Here is an 8,568-nt window from a genome sequence, read left to right on the forward strand (position 1 = left end):
AGAACATGGAAAAGAAACCCCATATGAGTTCCTAGAAAAAGACAAGATTTCCATTTTGATTTGTAAATGGAAGAAGAGGGCAAATTCTCCAGGGAATGGCTAGAGAGATAGAAACAATACCTGAAGTAAGGCATTGACCAAGATGGAGGATATATGAAGAAATAATAACACAGCATATATCAACACTTTGTTTCATAAAAGTGTCTATTAAAATGTTCCAACATGTTTTACTTATTGTTTTATAATAACAAAAACTTGTTCTCTATTTCAAGAATTTATATTCATTATAATCATTATTTCCATTTTATATGTATAAATGTTCTATACTTTGTTTTTTACACTTGAAACTTAATATTTTCATTGCCCATCAGGGTCCATAAATTCCTAGCATCTAGCGTAGCATACTTACCTGGCAGGGGAGATGCCATGATCACGAAGGTGGTTTTCCCAGGGCGAGGCTCACCCATTGCACTCCGGGTGTGCTGACCCCTGCGATTTCCCCAAATGTGGGAAACTCGACTGCATAATTTGTGGTAGTGGGGGACTGCATTCACGCTATCCCCTGAAAAAAAAAATGGTCCAGAAATACTAATTATTGAATTAAATGAATCAAATTGAAGATAAGTGTTTTAAGAGGTAGAATCCAGATAAAAATTATTTTTTCATTTTATTTTCCCATTCTGTTCAATTTTATGTAAGCACAACTTCAATATAAGAACAATTATGATTTATGTGAAAAAGTATATTTAACATTTTGTATTCTTTGGGGATTTAGGGCCATCTACACTCAAATTTAATGGAAGACATTTTTCTAATGTTTGGTAGGTTTTTAATGTCTTTTGAATAATATAAACTAGTAATTATTCTCAGAATTCTAGCTAAACTATACTTATTAAACCATGGTTCATTTAATAGTGGTCTATACTCTGGATCAGATACACAACTTTATTTTAGGAGTGTGGAAAAATAGTGTTCTGCAGGTCACTTTCCCAGAGGTGAGATCATGTCACCATGCCTGTCACAGTAGGAAAAAGCCCAAAGGAGAAAGTTATGTTCTGCTTTCACTAGACGTCTAGGGTCTACGAAGTTGTAGCACAGGTGCCACACAGTTAGCAGATAGTCCATCAGTTTCTTCTCTAGAAAATCGTGGGGTGTAACAATGTTAAACAGAGTTAAAGAGTGTCCTAGTACGAAAGCAAATGCATGATCTCTTCAGGTAGTCTCTTCAACAAAAATGACTTCAGGAGCCTGCATATTCAGAGCACTGAAACACAGGGTTATTGTTAGTTGCTATGGACTTGGCACTGACTTGTGGAGATGTGATGTTTAACAAAACAAAATATGATCTAATCTTGCACTATGTCCATAATCATTTGGTGTATTTGAATCCATTGCTGCGGACATTGTTTATTTTGAGTGACTTCAGATTCCATCACTATACCACACTGTTCTTTTGTGTATGTGGTTGCTATTTTGTGGGGGAAGAAGCAGAGCATCAAATCTTTCTTCCTGCTCTGATTGGAAGCCCTGCTAATATGCCACCGTGGGAGACTGTTTAGTATTTGAAATGTCATAACTGTGATAGAGTAACTAACATTGTAACAACACAAACCACCAGGAGCACCCAAAATAGCCATATGAAATTACTATATTTGTTTTTTAGGAGCACAGGAAAAGTTAGAAGTTAGCTAACATTTGGGCTTTTGTTTTCTAATAGAACCATCCAGGCTCTATCCTGAGGCCAATTGTTTAAAATGTCTACACAACAGGTCTTGTGCAATGAAAACAAAGTTCTGAAAGATGACCCTGAGGCACAATAAGATCGGTTGTCATCAAGGAAAAAGTGGAGTTATTTTGTAGCTACTCTACTGACTAGTGTAGAAAAGTAAATAAATGACATTCCAGGCGGATTTTTGTTCCCTGAGATTGAGGCATAAAAGTCATTTAAAGAAAACTTTTTTAAATCTAAATTTTTTCTCAACCAAGTCTTCACAATATTACTTCTATAGAAAAATCATCACTCAGGTATGTAACTGTCAAATGTAGGAACTAATGTTTGAATAACTTTCTGGTTTGATTTTACATTATTTGCACTTCTTTGCAAATGTTTTCACTTCCTGTAGGTGGTCTATTTGATGCTGGTGGGAGTTCAGTGAGCCCTCTCACCAAACCAGTCCTCATTAGGGAGAGTCTACTGAGATAATTACACACATTAAGAGGTCAGAAGGGTTGGTTGCACCAGAACAGAGAAGAGAGAGAACTATGTTCTTACACATGAGTGGAGTATTTTGCAATCTTTTGCTATAGTAATTGCTATTTTAGAAAGGCTAAATTCTTAATTCACGAATTAAGTCTTAGATATTTTTAATGCTCTGTTAATAAATTCAAATCTCTCTCTTTAGAAGTTAGCTATTTGAGCTTGGAAAAAAACATGTTCTTAAAATATATGGCTTTAAATTTCTTTAATAACATCTTTTGGTCACTTTTACTTTTCTCCAATCCACACAGAGTATCTTTTATCTTCTTGGGTAATGTATGTACAAGCACACATACACACATGCACGTACACACACACTCACACACACATACATTATTAAGAGCTTCAGGAATCCCATTTTTGTCCTGTTTTTGAGTAACTGAGGTCAAATATTAGCATTTCCATTTATTTATTATATATCTTCAGGTAAGTTACTTAACATCTCAACCTTCCCTTTCCTTAAATGTAAAAGGAATAATAATAATAAGTAGTAGTCCCAGAATATTGGCTATCAGTAAGATAATATAAGTATAAATTACTTAACCAATGATTCGTATGCATTGTAAAGCTAATTTAGGCACAAAAATGGTATTGTGATCTGTTTATTGATTAGATTATTAATCTTATCAATGTCACATTGTTTGCCAGTAGGCTCTGATATTAGATGAAATTCTTACCTAAACTTAACTGATTTAGACCTTGACATGTACATTTTAGTTGGCTATTCTAATGCAATTTAACTGACATTTTGTCATATGTGTACGTTAATGTGATGTTAGAAACTATGCCACTAGTATCTTAAGTACAGGGCATTCATGGTGGACAGATGTTAATGGAGCTTCTAGACTAAGACAGACTAGGCAACAAAAGGAAGCACTCAGTTAAAAAAAAATTAGCCACTGAAACCTTATGAACAGTAGCAGAATATTATCTGAAATAGCATGAGAAGACCAACTCCTTGGGTTGGGAAGAAATTAAAATACAACTGGGAAGGGCTGCCTCCCCCACATAGAGTTGATTTTAATACTGTGAACAGACTAACGCTTTCATTACTCTTATTTGCTGAAGTGATTAAAAATGAACCAACGAAGTCATGGCCATCAAGTTCATTCCAACTCAGTGACCTTGCGGGACAGAGTAAACTTTCCCCTGTAAGTGTCTGAGCTTGTAACCTCTTCAAAGAGGAGAAAGTCTCAACATTTTCCCACAGGGTGATTCTGAACCGCTCACCTTGTGGTTAGCAGACCAAGCTACGGCCCAAATTTAGAAGAAATATATTCAAACATCCACTTGTTTTTGGAATGTGGAATATATGAAATATGAATCTAGGAAAATTGTAAGTCATTAAAAGTGATATAATCCCAAAGCCCAACTCACTGCCATTTAGTCAATGCTGCCTCATATCAGCCCGATAGGACAGGGAATATCTGCCCCCGTGAGTTTCTGAACTTGTAACTCTCCACAAGTAAAATACCCTTTCTTTCTCCCATGGAGTGGCTGATGGTTTAGAACTGTGGACTCTGAGGTTAGCAGCCCAACTCATAACCACCAAGCCACCGGAGCTCCCTAAAAATGATATAGAATACATCTAGTATATATATTTGCTATGTATTAATAGAGAGAGAATAATAGGTTTCATAATGACCCTAGGCACAACAGAAGGAAACACTGCATGGTTCTGTGCCGACCTCACAATTGTTCCTATGCCCGAGCCCATTGAGGCAGCCACCGTGTCGATCCATCTCGGTGAGGACTTTTCTCTTTTTCGCTGCCCTTTCCTTTTTACCAAACATGATGTCCTTCTCCAGGGACTGATCTCTCAATATATACACTGTATGGAGCTAGTATATAAAATATGTAAGATTAGAGCTTAAATGGACCTTTCTGGATTAGGCAGTCAGATGGTCTGTCATGCTGGGAAAGACAAATTGAAGAGTAAAACATTGCATTCATCACTCAAAGGAACATTTCAAGGGCTCTCTTGAAGAATAACACTGTTAGTGATAGGAAAACATACACAGCAACAAAGAAGATCACTTGATAAGACAATTAATCAATTTACATACTAATTTACATACTGCCATGCCCAGGATGAAGCCAGTGTAGACTCTTACCAAATTCTACAGTCTGAATGTGATCAAATATGCAGTTAAAATGCAATGTCAATCACTGGTAACTGGAATGCAAAAGTTGGGGGTAAAGAAAATAGTACTATTGGAAAACAGGAAATAGGGCCTTTATGATATAAACAAACTGCTAGATTCCATGATGGAATTATGCAAGACCAACGAATTCTTCATATCAAATATTGTTTCAACAATATAATGGAGACTCTACCTTTGAATATACCATACAGGATAAACTGTAATCAAATCAATATCTTAGTGGAAAAAAACAAAAGAAAAAACTACTTATCAACTGTAATAAAAAGGCTAGGAGCTGACTATGGAAGGGATCATTAACTGCTCATATGTGAGTTAGGTCGAAGTTGGAGGAAATTAAAACAAGTCCATGAGAGCCATAGTATGACCTTCTGCCCTAGGCTGGGCTCTCTAGAAAAGCAAACCCCATGAAGCTTATGTCTCTATATACCTTCTTGTTTGGTGCCATCAGATTGGATGTGACTCCAGGACCCTATGTACAATGGAGTGTTTTCGGTGTTTTCACAGCTTGTTGAAGCATCTCAGTTGGTCTTCTGTCAATCTCTGGAATCTTGTTTTTTGCTGATACCGCCGTACAGCTTAGACTTCTTCCTCTGGTACCGCTGGTGCTTGATCATATGCCACCTCTTAAAGTGGCGGAATCGTGACCATTTCTTGTTAGTACAATAATTCTGTGTTTTCCTCTGTATTCTTTTAAAGCTAGATATCTGAGATAATTTAATGACCAATTACATTTTGCATAAGTAAGGTACCATAAATCCAAGTTTGCCTAGTATAGTCCAAACTTATATCTTTTATCTTATATAATTATTCCTAGTGCTTTTACTCACTTTCAAACATATTCTGAACTGAATAATAAATTATGTGTTCATCCAATCCAACATCAACACCAAACTCACTGTCATCGAGTGGATTTGAACTTATAGGCACCCATGAGGTGCCTTATGAGGGGTACCCAAAAAAGCCCTGAAAAACTCCCCTGGGCAGATCTTTCACAGTATGCCTTTTTCTCTCGAGGCAAGCATCCAGCAACTCAACCTGAGTTAGTACACTCAGTGGAGTCACCTGGGAAGGTTCTGGCCACAGTAAATTTTTCATAAAACCTCAGTTTTTGCAATAGCCAATTAAAGAGAACACCATGCTGCTGTGAAATATTGTTTCCTGTTCAGGAAAATGCCACAGAAACTGTTGTGATGTTGAACACAGCTTACAAGGCCAGCACTATGGGAGAAACTCAAGTTTCTCATTTCAAAACTGGTGAGATGTCGTCTCATTTCAAAAATGGTGAGATGTCGATTGATGACAAACCTTATTCTGGACGTCAGTCAACTTCCTGAATGGATGTTGACTTGTAGTGCATTTGGAGTTTGTTCCAGCAGGTCAGAACTGTTAATCAAGCTCAGGTTCTGAGAAGATTGTGCAGCCATCTCAGAGCACCAGTTTGGGGCAAAAGAAACAAACAAAAAAACCAGCATGCCTTTCCTGCACCACACACCTGACTCACCTGATCTCACTCCACGTGACTTCTTTTTGTTTCCATGAGTAAAGAGGGACATGAAAGGACAGCAATTTGATGACACAGAAGAAATGAAGAAAAAAACAAGGACGGGGGTTGAGGGGGGAGCTGTCAGGAATCTAAACAGCTGAGTTTGAAAATGTTCCCAAGAATGGAATCACAGATTTGACAAATGTATTAAGTGTAATGGACAGTACCTTGAAGGTGATAACGTTGTTTTGTTAAAAATAAAATAGCATTGAAAAAAATTCTGATTTGGGGGGGTACCCCCTTATACAGCACAGGGTAGAACTTCCCCTATGGGTTAACGAGGGTGTCACTCTACAGGATTAGAAGGTCTTGTCTTTTTCCCATGGGGCTGCTGGTGATTTTGATCTGCTTACCTATGTTGGCAGGCCAACACTTACCCACTTCACCATCAGGCATAGAAAATAAGACATAGAAAATCAAATGACTTTTCCCAATCTGAGTGTTTAGCTTTGTCTTTAAGGCCTGAAGTCAGACTCACTTTATCTTTTCCTGAAACTCTAGTCATTGCATTCCAGTTAATTGCTAGTATTATCTCATAAAAAATACCACACCAAAACTGTCGTTGACTAGGCTCCGACTCATAGAAACCTTAGGTAGGGCTACTGAACCTGTCAATCTGTACAAAAACCCACAGTCTCCTCTGTCTCCTGTGGAGTGGCCTGTGGGTTTGAACTGCCTACTTTGTAGTGAGCAGCCCAACATCGACTCCTCAGAAACATCGGAGATCCTTTATCACTTTTCATGGCCTTCAAGTAGATCTCCACTTAGAGCGACCCTGTAGGAAAGGGCGGAACTGCCCCTGTGAGTTTCCGAGACTGTCATGCTTTACTGAGCAGAAAGCTCCGTCTTTCTCCCCCGGAGCAGCTGGTGCATTTTGAACTGCTGATCTTTGAGCCAGCAACCAATACACAACCGCGGTGCCACCAGAGCTCCTCTTAGCCATCACAATCCTTAAAGGATGTTTATACACAATGAGAAGCAAGAACTCCCACCAAAATTTAGAGTGGATCTCCAACTCCAAACATTACCACCTCCCTATAAAAGATACTAAAGCATTTCAATTTATTCACTCCAACCCAGTGTGTATTTTCTTGTATACATGCTTCCCCCCACCCCCCTATGATATACTGACAACATCAAAACCTGTTTTTGAACATTAAGTGAATAAAAGTCAGCTGGTGGGGGCTGAGGGTAATATCATTTCTTTCACCATAAGGAAATCAATCAGTGAGCAAACAAACAAACCTCACTTGGCTCTTTAGTTACTCAAGAATATGCCAGCTGCAAAATATTTGCTGCCTGCTATTCAGCCCTGGGTAGTAGACGAGGAGCATGCTGTGAAGGGTAATCATGTGCTACTGAAAGGAATTGGCACTGGATGCAAGTCTCCACTTTCTCCTTTGAAGGAATTGGTACTGGATGCAAGTCTCCACTTTCTCCTCTGAAGGAATTGGTACTGGATGCAAGTCTCCACTTTCTCCTTCGAAGGGCTCTAACTTGAAGATCCTCTCCTGTCCCAGTGCCCTTTGCCATGGGGAGGGGAGTGAGTGTGAATAAAGCCCCATTCTTTCTTGATTTCCCTGCTAAGCATTAGGCATTGGACAATCTGTCACGCATCTGCTCTGTTCAGGCTTTGCCTAATGATGTGGGAGGATCACAATGTCTAATCTGATACAATGGCGATGTAAATGTCATATGGGTCCCTCGTACATATGCCTGAGGGTTCCTTGCCAGGGCACATTTCAAAAACGATAAAGGTTATAGCACCCTGTGAAGGATTTATGCCATGCAGCCCACTGGCCATGATTTAGTTTAGTAGCAGACATTCCGTTTTAAATGTAGGAATTAATCATTTCGTAGAGCTAGTTATTTGTTACCATGGAATATATGGGAAAGAAAAGGGAATGAGAATTCTGAACACCATTGATTTTCTTTAATGAAAATAATAAATTCTTATATATTTTTCTCTTTAATGTTATCCTGATAAAAGAGACATGAAATATATATTAATCAAAACCGTTTTTCCTTTAGACTAACCCCCCAAATTTGTAATTAAATAACATGGCCAGTTAATTGTTAATATAATACAACATTGTGAAATCTTAATTTTAGAAATCAAATATAGAATTCTTAGGTTTAATTCTTAGTTGATATATGTTGTTGTTGTTCTTAAGTCTCTTCAAATAGGAGCTACCCCAAGTATAACAGGCTGAAACACTGCCTCCTCCTGCACCATATTCACAATCCTTGTTATGGTTCAGCTCATTTTTGCAGCTATTTGTCAATCTGTTTCCTTGAAGAGTTTCCTCTCTTTCACTGACCTTGCACTTTACTAAGCATGGTGTATTTCTCCAGGAACTTATTCCTCCTCAAAATATGTGCAAAGTACTTATCATCCTCGCTTCTAAGGAGCATTCTGCCTGTAGATCTTCCAAGACAGAATTATTCTCTCTTCTGGCCATTTGTGGTACTTACATAATCTGATTTCAATTTGAGAGTGTTAAGAGTGAAGGGGTGAGTTTAGCCTGTCAATCAGGTCCAAGGTCAGCTTGATGACCTCATTTGGAGGCACTAAGGAGATAAATAGCTCACTGGAGGCAGGA

The 8,568-nt window shown here is 38.2% G+C and overlaps 1 non-coding gene across 1 annotated transcript; it reads left to right on the forward strand.

Moving 5' to 3' along the window:
- The first annotated feature begins 401 nt into the window (after positions 1–401).
- On the forward strand, positions 402–565 carry LOC115869402. The gene has a single exon (XR_004046158.1). It is a non-coding gene; the product is annotated as a U1 spliceosomal RNA (small nuclear RNA).
- Positions 566–8,568: the final 8,003 nt, after the last annotated feature.

Source organism: Echinops telfairi, unplaced genomic scaffold, assembly GCF_000313985.2.
Source record: "Echinops telfairi isolate 266 unplaced genomic scaffold, ASM31398v2 ScPeMD7_25;HRSCAF=90, whole genome shotgun sequence".
Classification (NCBI taxonomy): domain Eukaryota; kingdom Metazoa; phylum Chordata; class Mammalia; order Afrosoricida; family Tenrecidae; genus Echinops; species Echinops telfairi.